Source organism: Nerophis ophidion, linkage group LG11 (assembly GCF_033978795.1).
Source record: "Nerophis ophidion isolate RoL-2023_Sa linkage group LG11, RoL_Noph_v1.0, whole genome shotgun sequence".
NCBI lineage: Eukaryota > Metazoa > Chordata > Actinopteri > Syngnathiformes > Syngnathidae > Nerophis > Nerophis ophidion.
The window spans coordinates 28,507,798-28,523,606 of record NC_084621.1 but is presented as its reverse complement, the minus strand read 5'-3'; positions in this window follow the sequence as shown (position 1 = coordinate 28,523,606).

Sequence of the window (15,809 nt, the reverse complement as noted above, 5' to 3'; positions counted from 1 at the left end):
GGTCTAACATGATACTGTGAAAGTTCAATCCTTAATGGATCCAACACAGTCGCAAGAGTCTTGTCCAAAGCGGATCCAACACAGCAGCGAGAGTCCTGTTCACAGCAGAGCCAGCAGGAAACCATCCCAAGCAGAGGCGGATAAGCAGCGCAGAGATGTCCCCAGCCGATACACAGGGGAGCAGTACATGGCCACCGGATCGGACCCCCTCCACAAGGGAGAGTGGGACATAGGAGAAAAAGAAAAGAAACGGCAGATCAACTGGTCTAAAAAGGGAGTCTATTTAAAGGCTAGAGTATACAAATGAGTTTTAAGGTGAGACTTAAATGCTTTTACTGAGGTGGCATCTCGAACTTTTACCGGGAGGGCATTCCAGAGTACTGGAGCCCGAAATGAAAACGCTCTATAGCCTGCAGACTTTTTTTGGGCTTTGGGAATCACTAATAAGCCGGAGTCCTTTGGACACAGATTTCTTGCCGGGACATATGGTACAATACAATCGGCAAGATAGGATGGAGCTAGACCGTGTAGTATTTTATACGTAAGTAGTAAAACCTTAAAGTCACATCTTAAGTGCACAGGAAGCCAGTGCAGGTGAACCAGTAGAGGCGTAATGTGATCAAACTTTCTTGTTCTTGTCAAAAGTCTAGCAGCCACATTTTGTACCAACTGTAATCTTTTAATGCTAGACATGGGGAGACCCGAAAATAATACGTTACAGTAATCGAGGCGAGACGTAACAAACGCATGGATAATGATCTCAGCGTCTTTAGTGGACAGAATGGAGCGAATTTTAGGGATGTTACAGAGATGAAAGAAGGCCGTTTTAGTAACGCTTTTAATGTGTGCCTCAAAGGAGAGAGTTGGGTCAAAGATAACACCCAGATTCTTTACCGAGTCGCCTTGTTTAATTGTTTGGTTGTCAAATGTTAGAGTTGTATTATTAAATAGAGGTCGGTGTCTAGCAGGACCGACAATCAGCATTTCCGTTTTTTTGGCGTTGAGTTGCAAAAAGTTAGCGGACATCCATTGTTTAATTTCATTAAGACACGCCTCCTGCTGACTACAATCCGGCGTGTTGGTCAGCTTTAGGGGCATGTAGAGTTGGGTGTCATCAGCATAACAGTGAAAGCTAACACCGTATTTGCGTATGATGTCACCTAGCGGCAGCATGTAGATGCTGAAGAGTGCAGGGCCAAGGACCGAACCCTGGGGAACTCCACACGTTACCTTAACGTAGTCCGAGGTCACATTGTTATGGGAGACGCACTGCATCCTATCAGTAAGACAAGAGTTAAACCAAGACAGAGCTAAGTCTGACATACCAATTTGTGTTTTGATACGTTCTAATAAAATATTATGATCGACGTTATCGAAAGCAGCGCTAAGATCGAGGAGTAGCAACATAGATGACGAATCAGAATCCATCGTTAGCAATAGATCATTAGTCATTTTTGCGAGGGCTGTCTTCGTGGAGTGATTTGCCATGAAACTGGATTGAAAGGTTTCACATAGTTTGCTAGACGCTAAGTGTTCATTTAACTGCTCCGCAACAATTTTTTCGAGGATTTTTGAAATAAAGGGAAGGTAGTTTACCATAAGGTCAGGATCGAGGTTAGGTCTTTTAAGAAGAGGATGAATAACCGCTATCTTGAATGCTAGGGGAACAGTGCCCGAAGAAAGTGATAAGTTTATAATATTTAGGACTGATGGACCTAATAATACAAAGAGCTCCTTGATCAGTTTCCCAGGAAGTGGGTCAAGTAAACATGTTGTTTGTTTTATTCCATTTACATGTTGTAACAATTCCTCTAATGTTATTTCCTCAAAACGAGAGAAACTATTTTGGAGGGCAGTATCCGCCGTATATACAATCGTGTCAGTGTTAATAGAACCCAGTTGTAGCTGGGACGCATTGTCTTTAATCTCATTTCTAATGACTTCAATTTTCTTACTAAAGAATTGCATAAAGTCATCAGCTGAGTGGGTGGAGCTACTGGAAGGAGTCCCTTGTTGGGTTAGTGATGCTACCGTACTAAACAAAAATTTAGGATCGTTTTTATTACGGTGGATGACATTTGAGTAATATTTAGCTTTAGCTAAGGTAAGCATGCGTTTATAAGTTATTAAACTATCACTCCATGCTTGATGGTGCACCTAAAGTTTATTCGTGCGCCATTTGCGTTCCAGCTTTCTACATAATAATTTCTGAGCTCTAGTTTCTTCTGTAAACCACGGGGTACGCTTTTTTGGAGCCTTTTTTAACTTTAGCGGTGCTATGTTATCAATGGTTTCGCGCAGGGCGTCGTTAAAGTTGTTAGTGAGGTTATCAATAGAGCCCACATACTTTGGGAATGGTCCCATTACCGAGGGCAGTAGGTCAGCAAGAGTTGTCGTTGTGGCCGTATTAATGTTGCGGCTGCCATAGCAGTTATTATTATTATTAGCTTGCCGAACATGCGTCTGAACCTCGAATTTTATAAGGTAATGATCGGACAATACTTTAGTATACGGGAGTATCGTAACTTTGGAAACGGTGATACCCCTGACAAGCACTAGGTCTATCGTATTACTGTTGCGATGCGTGGGTTCATTTATTATTTGTGTGAGACCACAGCTATCAATTATAGTCTGGAGCGCCACGCACGGTGGGTCCGATGGGGTATTCATATGGATATTAAAGTCCCCCATTATGATTATAATATCGGCGTGTGTCACTAGATCAGCAACGAACTCTGAGAATTCATTGATAAAGTCCGAATAGGGCCCTGGGGGGCGGTAGATAACAGCCAGGTGTAGAGGCAGCGGTGTGACAGACCTCATAGTAAGCACCTCAAACGATTTATATTTATTATTTATGTTAGGACTAAGGTTAAAGTTTTCGTTGTATATTAGTGCGACCCCCCCTCCACCCCTTTTAAGAGGACGGGCAATATGCGCATGTGTAAAGTTAGGAGGACATGCCTCATTTAGCGCAAAAAAGTCGTTTGGTTTAAGCCCGGTTTCGCTGAGACCGATGACGTTAAGATTGTTGTCTCTGATGATATCATTAACTAACAACGTTTTGGGAGACAATGATCTTATGTTTAAAAAACCTATATTATAGGTAGTGGGCTGTTTTAGGGAATTTTTGATCAAATTATCCGTAGTAGTTAATAATGTTGTGTTTATTATGCCCAGTGCATTTAGTACAATTACGACCATATCTAGGAATTGATACGACGGGAATTTTCCGATTGTTTGTTTGTTGCTTTGATAAACCGCATCTTCCATTTAAATCCGGCTTCAGTATGGAGGGAAGTGGTGTTCTGTGGGGATTAGCCTTCTGCTTTATTTTTAGCCCCGCTCGGCATCCGCGTTTCCGATCACACCGCTGGCGTCTACTCCGTAGACGGCCCCCGCTGCTACTATACTCCCCTGCTTCACAGGCCGCTGGATGTAGCCGGCGAAGTATTCCCGTGCTAGTTAGCAGGTCTAGCAAGCACGCGTCTATCAGTCCAAAACGGCCCGATATGTCCACATCCAGAAGTGTCTGGCGGTCGTACGTGATCACGGAGTGACCACGATGTTAGCCAGCCATAAAGTTTGTAGAATTGTCCGGTATTTCTGCCAAATGTTCCATATTTAGCAGGAGCTCCTCGATGTCGCAGCCCTTCCGGGCGCCGCCATCTTGGATGGATTTGATTTATGTAGAGTATTTCTAGAGACTCAAAGCACATCACAGAGAACTGAGACCCCATCATTCATTCACTCCATATTCACACCTTAATGGTGGTAAGCTAAATCTGTTACCACAGCTGCCCTTGGGTACAGTGACGGAATTAAGATATTACTTATCAATACTGGTATTAATCGGTACTCTTACCAGTACTACATAGAATTTGTGTAAATAAAGATGAGGAAAAAAGGCATTTTTTAATAGCACAAGAGATTGTACACCAGCAATAGCAAAGATGGCGCCTTTGCGTCATCCTCCCGACAACAACCACATGTTTTTTTTATTATCAGTAAACAACACACCACACACACCACACAGGTGATCAGACTAATTGGTAACAGGTGGCTGCCATGATTGTGTATAAAAACAGCTTCCATGAAATGCTAAGTCATTCACAAACAAGAATGGGGCGAGGGTCACCACTTTGTGAACGAATGTGTGAGCAAATTTTTGAACAGTTTAAGAACAACATTTCTCAAGGAGCTATTGCAAGGAATTTAGGGACTTTCCCATCTACGGTCCGTCAATCACTGCACGTAAGTGATGATATTACGGACCTTCTATCCCTCAGGTTGTACTGCATCACAAACCGACATCTGTGTGTAAAGGATATCACCACATGGGCTCAGGAACACTTCAGAAAACCACTGTCAGTAACTACAGTTCCTTGCTACATCTTGAAGTGCAAGTTAAAACTCTACTATGCGAAGCAAAAGTCATTTATCAACAACACCCAGAAACGCAGCCAGCCTTAGACTGATGCAAAGTGGAAAGGTGTTCTGTGATCTGACGAGTCCACATTTCAAATTATTTTTGGAAACTGTGGACGTCGTGTCCTCTGGACCAAAGAGGAAAAGAACCATCCAGATAGTTATAGGCGCAATGTTCAAGAACCAGCATCTGTGATAGTATGGGGGTGCATTAGTGCCCAAATCATGGGTAACTTACACATCTGTGAAGGCACCATTAATGCTGAAAGTTACAAACCCCGTTTCTATATGAGTTAGGAAATTGTGTTAGATGTAAATATAAACAGAATACAAGGATTTACAAATCCTTTTCAACCCATGTTCAATTGAATGCACTACAAAGACAAGATATTTGATGTTCAAAATCATCAACTTAATTTTTTGGGGGGGAATAATATTTAACTTAGAATTTCATGGCTGCAACACATGCCAAAATAGTTGGGAAAGGGCATGTTCACAGGTGTTTCTTCACACTTTCTTTTAACAACACTCAATAAACATTTAGGAAGTGAGGAAACTAATTGTTGAATCTTTGAAAGTGGAATTCTTTCCCATTCTTGTTTTATGTAGAGCTTCAGTCGTTCAACAGTTCGGGGTCTCGATGGGAGACAGGTCTGGACTGCAGGCGGGCCAGGTAAGGAACTGCACTCTTTTTTTACGAAGCCACGCTGTTGTATCACGTTCTGAATGTGGCTTGGCATAGTCTTGCTGAAATAAGCAGGGGCGTCCATGAAAAAGACGGCGCTTAGATGGCAGCATATGTTGTTCCAAAACCTGTATGCACCTTTCAGCATTAATGATGCCTTCGCAGATGTGTAAGTTACCCCTGCCTTGGGCACTAATGCACCCCCATACGATCACAGATGCTGGCTTTTGAACTTTGCATCGATAACAGTCTGGATGGTTCGATTCCCCTTTGGTCCGGATTACACGATGTTGAATATTTCCAAAAACTATTTGAAATGTGGACTCGTCAGACCACAGAACACTTTTCCACTTTGCATCAGTCCATCTTAGATGATCTCGGGCCCAGGGAAGCCGGCAGCATTTCTAGATGTTGTTGATAAATGGCTTTCGCTTCGCATAGTAGAGCTTTAACTTGCACTTACAGATGTAGCGACAAACTGTATTTAGTGACAGTGGTTTTCTGAAGTGTTCCTGAGCCCATGTTGTGATATCCTTTAGAGATTGATGTCGGTTTTTGATACAGACGGCAGTCTGAGGGATCGAAGGTCACGGTCATTCAATGTTGGTTTCCGACCATGGCGCTTACGTGGAGTGATTTCTCCAGATTCTCTGAACCTTTTGATGATATTATGGACCGTAGATGTTGAAATCCCAAAATTTCTTGCAATTGCACTTTGAGAAACTTTGTTCCCAAACTGTTTGACTGTTTGCTCACGCAGTTGTGGACAAATGGGTGTACCTCGCCCCATCCTTTTTTGTGAAAGACTGAGCATTTTGTGGGAAGCTGTTTTTATACCCAATCATGGCACCCACCTGTTCCCAATTAGCCTGCACACCTGTGGGATGTTCCAAATAAGTGTTTGATGAGCATTCCTCAACTTTATCAGTATTTATTGCCACCTTTCCCAACTTCTTTGTCACGTGTTGCTGGCATCAAATTCTAAAGTTAATGATTATTTGCGCAAAAAAAAAGTTGTCTTTGTAGCATATTCAGCTGAATATGAGTTGAAAATGATTTGCAAATCATTGTATTCCGTTTATATTTACATCTAACACAATTTCCCAACTCATATGGGAACAGGGTTTGTACATACAGGTATTGGAGCAACATATGTATTAAATGTAATGATAAAAAAATAATACAAATGAATTATTACATTAGTCAAAATTATTTTATAGTAAGACTCAGGGCATTCAATCAATCGCAACTGGATTGTTTGGTTTGTCTTAGAAGAAGTTTCGCCTCTCATCCAAGCTGCCTTAATCAATTCATGCTCATAGACAAACCGGTCAGATCTAGTCTCGCTGTTGGTGCCGATACCCAAAATATTTGTACTCCAACACCAGAAAGGTTTGCCTGCATGGATGGTTATGTCCTAATGCAGTGAGAAAACAACTGAGCAATCCTACTGTCAATACCAACGACAATCGTTGACGAGGCATTCCCCCCTCGTTAACGTGGAGGTATTGTGCGGCAGAACGATCACTGTGGATCAACCACTATCAGACCAATGGTGGTCGATCCACAGCTATGAGCTCATTCATGACAGTAGGATTGCTCTTTTGCATCCATTCTTACCCAGGCAACCTCTCCTGGAGTTGCACGATAAATAATTGGGGTTTCGGCACCAGCCGCTAAACTAGATCTGACCAATCCAAGCTTAAAACTAAATCTGACCAATCTAAGGCCCTGTCTACATTTAAACCGGATAACTCCTTAAACAAATAATTATTTAGCATAAGCCCCGTGTGATCCACACTAACCTATCGTTTAAGGTTCCCCTCCTTGGATAATTGTTTACACGGGTAAGTGTGCCTGTATTTCTTGAATCTCCGGCTCTTAGCTCTGTATGGACTCATTGATCTTTTACAAACTGAGTACGGAAGTGACGTCAGAAAGAACGCGACACAGCCAGCTTCATAACAACCGGTTTTGTTGCGATCTGCTGCTCAGATCTTCACGTGTTTGTTTTTTCATTCTCAGTCTGACCCGTTTATTTCCTGTTTTTGTCCATCACTATGGTTACACATCAGTCCACCTGTTAGTCTCGCCCCGCACACCTGCTAATAATTATCACCCTCCTATTTAAGCTCACCTTTTCTGTTCACTCATTCTCGGATCCTAATTTGCCCACGCGCATCAGTGACGACTCTCATCATTCGTATGTATTTTCTCGCTAGCTCTCACGCCAAGCCACTTTATTGTCTAGCTTTCATGCTAAATGTTTTGTTTACTCTTTTGTGTCCTCGTACCAAGTTCTAGTTTTCCTTGTTTTAGCCTAGCTTTCACGCTAGCGTCTTTTGTTTACTTTTTCTCTTTACACCAGTATTTTTGTTCATAGACTTTTGTTATTAAATACCCTTTATCTTACCTATGCTGTGTTCTGCTTCGACGCATCCACGGGAAAACCACACCGGCATTACAATGCCGAAGAAGAGTCTTCACAGTAGGATCCGAGCATTAAAAAGTTTTTCCGCGTCTGGCAACCACGAGGAGACCTTCGACGAAGGCACATGGAGGGTATTCCGAGCGATGGAGGCTGAAACTCTCCGATGCAATCCAGACGAAAGCATGATGTGGGACCTGGAGGGAAAACTGGTTCCGATCGATGCTTCCGGGAGCGGTGAGTTTCCCTCCCGCAGCGCTCGCGCTCGTCCGCATAGGCGGAAGCCGCGAAGTATGGCTTCGTCGGGCGACAGTGACTTGCCCACTCCATGTCTCCCTCCTCACGAACACAGCAACCTACAGTCAGCACACAAAACCCCTACACCATTGTTTGGGGACCCAATAACACACTTTGCTAACAGTTTTACCGACTGGGCAAATTCCCAACTTGTGTCCCGCGCAGATGACGTCATTTCGTCGACGCCCCCCGGTAACGCAAACCCGTCTTCCGATGATGACGTCATCAACAAGGAATTTTTTGGGGAAGATTCGTTTTCTCAGCCATTTTCAAATGACAATAACATTAATAATAAGATACAAAAGTATCAGGATATTTTTTCTTATTATTCTAGTCAACCTCAGTCACCTAGTTTTTCTTCTAACCCACCGTTTAAACCTCATTCTCTGCCCAAGTCCAAGGTTTTTTCTCCCTTTTCAAAGGGACACTCTGGACAATATAGAGGGGAGGGGTCTGCCTGCCTCCAAACCTCCCACCACCCTCCCTTATGGTCAGTCCCTGACCACAGGGAACGGGTCTGGGATTCCCGTCTGGAGGGGGGGGCTACGGCCTATAGCTGTGTTGCGGAGGTAGGGCAGACGCTACCTCTTCTTAAAACTACTAAGCCTCCTAGACCTCCACCACCGGTGTTTACCCCTGTTATACCACTACGGCCTCCTAGACCTCCTCCACCGGTGTTCTCCCCGGTCAAGTCACGCCCTCTTAGACCTCCTCCACCTGTGTTCCGTCTGTGCCCTAGTTCTAGTTTTAGTCACAGTCTCTCTCAGAGTTCGAGTCCCAGCCTTCTTCGTAGCCCATGCTCTAGTCCTACTCGTAGACCGACTTGTAGACTGAGTCATAGTCCAAGTCCTGGTCCGAGTTTCCGTTCTGATTCTAGTTGTAGTCCTAGTCTTTCTCGTAGTCGTCCTAGTTCCACTCGTAGACTGATCCGTAGTCCGAGTCCTGTTTCGAGTCCGGTCCCGAGTCTTGTTTCTTGCCTTTGTAATATTAGTACTGATTCCCCTCGTGGTCTTAGTCCGAACCCTAGTCCTTACCCAAGTTCTTGTCCGAGCCCCAGTGTTACTGTAAGTCCTAGTCTTTGTCCTAGTCCTTGCCCGAGCACCAGTTTGATTGTTAGTCCCAGTCCTTGCCCAAGCCCTAGTTTGACCGTTTGTCCTAGTTCTTGCCCAAGCCCTGGTATGACTGTAAGTCCTGGTCGTTGCCCAAGCCCTTCTCAAAGCACTAGTGTGATTGTAAGTCCTGGTCCTCTCTCAAGTCCTTGCCCGAGTCCTAGTGTTTGTCTTATCACTCATCATAGTCCTAGTCCTGCTCACAGCCAGTCCCCTAGTTCTCCTCGGCAGACCCCTGTGCCTGCTCCTCGGCTGAAGCCGACACCTGCTCCTCGGCTGAAGCCGACTCCTGCTCCTCGGCTGAAGCCGACTCCTGCTCCTCGGCTGAAGCCGACACCTGCTCCTCGGCTGAAGCCGACACCTGCTCCTCGGCTGAAGCCGACACCTGCTCCTCGGCTGAAGCCGACACCTGCTCCTCGGCTGAAGCCGACACCTGCTCCTCGGCTGAAGCCGACACCTGCTCCTCGGCTGAAGCCGACACCTGCTCCTCGGCTGAAGCCGACACCTGCTCCCAGTCTGGTTCTCACACCAGCACATGACACTAACCTGGTTTTCACGCCAGAATTCGACTCTCGCCTGGTTCACACACCAGCAGCTTTTTCGGGCCTGGTTCTCACACCAGTTTTGAACTCTAGTCTGGTTCTCGCACCAGAAACTGATGTTAGCCTGGTTCTCACACCAGCCTCCGACCCAGAACTGGTTCTCATACCAATTACAGACTTTAACCTGGATCTCACTCCAGCAACAGCTCCAAAGCTGGAGCCGACTCCAGCAACAGCTCCAAAGCTGGAGCCGACTCCAGCAACAGCTCCAGAGCTGGAGCCCACACCAGCGTCGACGACGGGGCTGGAGCCCACACCAGCGTCGACGACGGGGCTGGAGCCCACACCAGCGTCGACGACGGGGCTGGAGCCCACACCAGCGTCGACGACGGGGCTGGAGCCCACACCAGCGTCGACGACGGGGCTGGAGCCCACACCAGCGTCGACGACGGGGCTGGAGCCCACACCAGCACCACCGACGACTCCTGCGGCTCCCAGGCCGACTCCGACGACTCCTGCGGCTCCCAGGCCGCCTCCGACGACTCCTGCGGCTCCCAGGCCGCCTCCGACGACTCCTGCGGCTCCCAGGCCGCCTCCGACGACTCCTGCGGCTCCCAGGCCGCCTCCGACGCCTTCTTCGGCTGCAGCACCCGCATCATCCTCGCCAGCTGCACTCGGGCCTGCTTTGGCTGCAGTCCCCGCACCCTCGTCTGCTGCTTCCAAGCCTGCTGGGATTTCGGTGCTGAGGCGTCGTCCACCACGTCGACCACGGGCGTGGCCTCTGCGAGGTCATCCTCCTCGCCAGATACCGGGCACCTCATCCTGCGAGGCGGCCACTAATGTGGCCTTTTCGAGGTCGCCCGCCAAAACTTTTTCGGCAGCAGCGTTCCACCCGACGCCGCCACATGATGTGTCCTCGGTGGATTCGGGGACATGCGATCTGGCGACCCTCCACCGTGGCCTCCCTCCGCCCTCCCTTCGTTTGTGAACTTTCTGGTTTTGGGGAGGGGGTTCAAGTTTTGTTTGTTTTTTAAGACATCTGGTATCTGTCTTTTGTTGGGGGGGAATACTGTTGCGATCTGCTGCTCAGATCTTCACGTGTTTGTTTTTTCATTCTCAGTCTGACCCGTTTATTTCCTGTTTTTGTCCATCACTATGGTTACACATCAGTCCACCTGTTAGTCTCGCCCCGCACACCTGCTAATAATTATCACCCTCCTATTTAAGCTCACCTTTTCTGTTCACTCATTCTCGGATCCTAATTTGCCCACGCGCATCAGTGACGACTCTCATCATTCGTATGTATTTTCTCGCTAGCTCTCACGCCAAGCCACTTTATTGTCTAGCTTTCATGCTAAATGTTTTGTTTACTCTTTTGTGTCCTCGTACCAAGTTCTAGTTTTCCTTGTTTTAGCCTAGCTTTCACGCTAGCGTCTTTTGTTTACTTTTTCTCTTTACACCAGTATTTTTGTTCATAGACTTTTGTTATTAAATACCCTTTATCTTACCTATGCTGTGTTCTGCTTCGACGCATCCACGGGAAAACCACACCGGCATTACAATGCCGAAGAAGAGTCTTCACAGGTTTTGTAACTCTGAAGTGACCACTGGAAAGATGGAGGTGAGTCATCCAGACATGCCCGTGTTTCTCCTTTTCCGATACATACAGACACTTGTGGAAATCGGATGTGAATACGGAAGAAAAGGAAACGCGCGATTGCAGCTATTTCGGATACAACAACATCTCAGGCGGCAACATAGCAAGGTTGAACAACGGTCAAAGGCCTGAAAGAACGGCAGCCTGGTTGGATATGTTTGTCAACGATTTTGTTGTAACCTGAGGAGAACAGCAAGAGAACTTTCAAATGTCCAGGTCAGCTGTGATTCTACTTAGCGAAAAACTCTGTCCATTTGGTGAAGGGGAGACAACGAGAATGCGGGCTCCTGTGGACGAGGGACGACTACGGAAAACAGCGAATTGATTGATTGATTTGGACTGGCAAAGCAGACTATCAGTTATTGTCCGCGATTTATGTCGAGCGATTACTCAACATCTAGTTTTGTACTCCATAACTTTTGTGAAGCCATGAAGTGGTTGTGGCCGTCAAGTACGACCACCAATTTCAACCTACAAGCACAGGCAGGATTGCAAGAATGGACAATGAAGGTGAAGGTAAAAGAGTGACGAGTGTCCTGACCAGATATCTAGATCTTTAGATTTATTGTTGCAAAATGTTCTTTACCACATTGTTTACTTTCACACGTCCATTAAAGATATGATTCATGTATGATGGCTCAGGTGGGATTTACTACAATAGGGCTAGTCTAAGAGCTGCAAGCAAGGTTTACTGTTAAAAGAAATGTGGCAATAGGCTACATTGAAACACAGGGTAAGGATTCACTTCCGGGTCAGAGGTGACTATGACGAAATATACAAACCCCGTTTCCATATGAGTTGGGAAATTGTGTTAGATGTAAATATAAACGGAATATAATGATTTGCAAATCCTTTTCAACCCATATTCAATTGAATATGCTACAAAGACAAGATATTTGATGTTCAAACTCATAAACTTTATTTTATTTTTTGCAAATAATAATTATTCATGGCTGCAACACGTGCCAAAGTAGTTGGGAAAGGACATGTTCACCACTGTGTTACATCACCTTTTCTTTTAACAACACTCAATAAATGTTTGGGAACTGAGGAGAGACATTTTTTTTAAGCTTTTCAGGTGGAATTATAAATAAATAAATGGGTTGTACTTGTATAGCGCTTTTCTACCTTCAAGGTACTCAAAGCGCTTTGACACTACTTCCACATTTACCCATTCACACACACATTCACACACTGATGGCGGGAGCTGCCATGCAAGGCGCCAACCAGCACCCATCAGGAGCAAGGGTGAAGTGTCTTGCTCAGGACACAACGGACGTGACGAGGTTGGTTCTAGGTGGGATTTGAACCAGTGACCCTCGGGTTGCGCACGGCCACTCTCCCACTGCGCCATTCTTGTTTTATGTACAGCTTAAGTTGTTCAACAGTCCGGGGTCTCTGTTGTGGTATTTTAGGCTTCATAATGCGCCACACATTCTCAATGGGAGACAGGTCTGGACTACAGGCAAGCCAGTCTAGTACCCACACTCTTTCACTATGAAGCCACGCTGTTGTAACAAGTGACTTGGCATTGTCTTGCTGAAATAAGCAGGGGCGTCCATGATAACGTTGCTTGCATGACATCATATGTTGTTCCAAAACCTGTATGGACCATTCAGCATTAATGGTGCCTTCACAGATGTATAAGTTACCCATGCCTTGGCAACTAGTACACCCCCATACCATCACAGATGCTGGCTTTTTCAACTTTGCACCTAGAACAATCCTGATGATTATTTTCCTCTTTGTTCCGAAGGACACCATGTCCACAACGTTCACCGTTTCCAAAAAACAATTTGAAATGTGGACTCGTCAGACCACAGAACACTTTTCCACTTTGCATCAGTCCATGTTAGCTGAGCTCGGGCCCAGAGAAGTCGGCGGCATTTCTGGGTATCGTTGATAAATGGCTTTTGGCATAGTAGAGTTTTAACTTGCACTTACAGATGTAGCGACAAACTGTAGTTACTGACAGTGGTTTTCTGAAGTGTTCCTGAGCCCATGTGGTGATATCCTTTACACAATGATGTCTATTTATGATGCAGTACCGCCTGAGGGAACGAAGGTCCGTTATATCATCGCTTACGTGCAGTGATTTCTCCAGATTCTCTGAAACTTTTGATGGTATTACGGACCATAGATGGTGAAATTCCTAAATTCCTTGCAATAGCCCATTGAGAAATGTTGTTCTTAAACTGTTTGACAATTTGCTCACTCATTTGTTCACCAAGTGGTGACCGTTTCCCAATCCTTGTTTGTGAATGACTGAACATTTCACGGAAGCTGCTTTTATACCCAATCATGGCACCCACCTGTTCCCAATTAGCCTGCACACCTGTGGGATGTTTCAAATAAGTGTTTGATGAGCATTCCTCAACTTTGTTAGTATTTATTGCCACCTTTCCCATCAAATATGTTGTCTTTGTAGCATATTCAACTGAATATGGGTTGAAAATGATTTGCAAATCATTGTATTCCGTTTATATTTACATCTAACACAATTTCCCAACGTAAAAAGACACACAATGTGCGGTAACGCCAACACTGCTTGACAGTATAACAAAATAAGTCACCATACTTGCCAACCCTCCCGATTTTCCTGGGAGACTCCCGAATTTCAGTGCCCCTCCCGAAAATCTCCCAAGGCAACCATTCTCCCGAATTTCACCCGGACAACAATATTGGGAACGTGCCTTAAAAGCACTGCCTTTAGCGTCCTCTTTCATCTGAAACCTTCACCCCTTAACAGCCTCATGCTATCCAGGCGTCCGCCTGGCCTCCATATACAGCAGGGGTGTCAAACTCAAATACAGAATGGGCCAAAATTTAAAAACTGAACAAAGCCGCGGGCCAAAATTGAACAAATTAACCTTTTAATAGGACCGAAACAAGTTTTGCAATGAATACTGAACAAGCAAGGCTTATATAACTTTATAGTGACATGCAAACTCGAGTTTCAAATAATAATAATAATAATCAAAAAATATCAATGGCATATCAAATAAAATTTGAATAAAAATGTAATGCCTCTTTTCTATTTGCAGCCCTCTGAGGTAAGTATCAAAATAAACTTTTTCCAAAGGCTAATAATACATTTGAAAATAAAATAACAGTAATGAATGAATTAAACATTCAAGTAGCCAGAGAAAGTGCAAGAATAAAAACGTGAGTTATTGCTCAGTTTGCTAAACTAATTTGCTTTAACACCGAATATAAAACAAGCAAAGCTTATATAACTTGACAGTACAAAATTAACTTTCAAAAAACAAACGAAAGAATATCAATGGCATATTAAATAAAATGAAAATTAAAAAAAATGGTGGTAACGGGGAAGCTGAGGGGTGTATAGTGTTGCGTCCTGGAAGAGTTAGTGCTGCAAGGGGTTCTGGGTAATGTTCTCCCAAAATGTGTTTGTCATTCTTGTTTGGTGTGGGTTCACAGTGTGGTGCATATTTGTAACAGTGTTAAAGTTGTTTACACGGCCACCTTCAGTATGGGTGTTGACCAAGTATGCATTGCATTCATTTCTGTGCGTAAAAGCTGCATATATTATGTGACTGGGCTGGCACGCTGTTTGTAGGGAGGAAAAGAGGACATGACGACAGGTTGTAGAGTACGATAAAGGCAGGGTCCTCAATATTGTAGTCCGGGTGGAAATCGGGAGAAATTCGGGAGAATGGTTGCCCCCGGGAGATTTTCGAGAGGGGCACTGAAATTCGGGAGTCTTCTGGGAAAATCGGGAGGGTTGGCAAGTAAGAGTATTAGCGGTGAATGCAGTGTCACAGCGGCACCACTGCTGTATAATACCGGTGGGCCAGCTCTAATGTTAATTTGATATTGCCTTAAGGGCCAAATTAAATTACACGGCGGGCCAAATTTGGCCCACGGGCCAGAGTTTGACACCCATGCTATAGACAGTCACATAATAATGTGGCGTTGGACGGGTTTAACAATGGTCTTTACTCAAAGATGTCAAGAAATGCTGACACGTTGTATGATCTTTTAGTTTAATGAAAACCTTCATTTCAAGCATAACCACAAGTGAATGCAACGCATACTTTGCTCAACAGCCATACATGGCACACTGAAGGTGGCCTTATAAACAAAATTAACACTGTTACTAATACGCGCCACACTGTCAACTCACACCAAACAAGAATGACAAACACATTTCGGGAAAACATCCGCACTGTAACACAACATAAACACAACAGAACAAATACCCAGAATCCCTTTCAGCACTAACTCTTCCAGGACGCTACAATAACATCTATGGCTTTTGGAGCTCAGTGCACAACTGCACACACAACAAGGAGACGAATCAGAAGAACGAAGAAGAGACATGGCGACAACGAGTAAAAAGAAGAAATACGCTTGCAAGCTCCAAAATGATTGGAAAAAAATAATTTAATTTCATCCAGGACAGCTCGAAGTTTGGAGGTCCCAAGGTTTGCAAGTATGTAAGTCACACTTATATTCTGTAATATTCACAGTTTTAGAAAAAGTGCAGAGGTATACATATTTCAAATAAGCTCTTGTATATAATGTAAACATAAATAATGCCTCAAAACAAGTTAATTATATTTCAACAAAACATGCGCCTCCACAATTTGTTTTATTTTTAACCCGTTCTTAACCCTGGACGTACATTGAAAATACACGC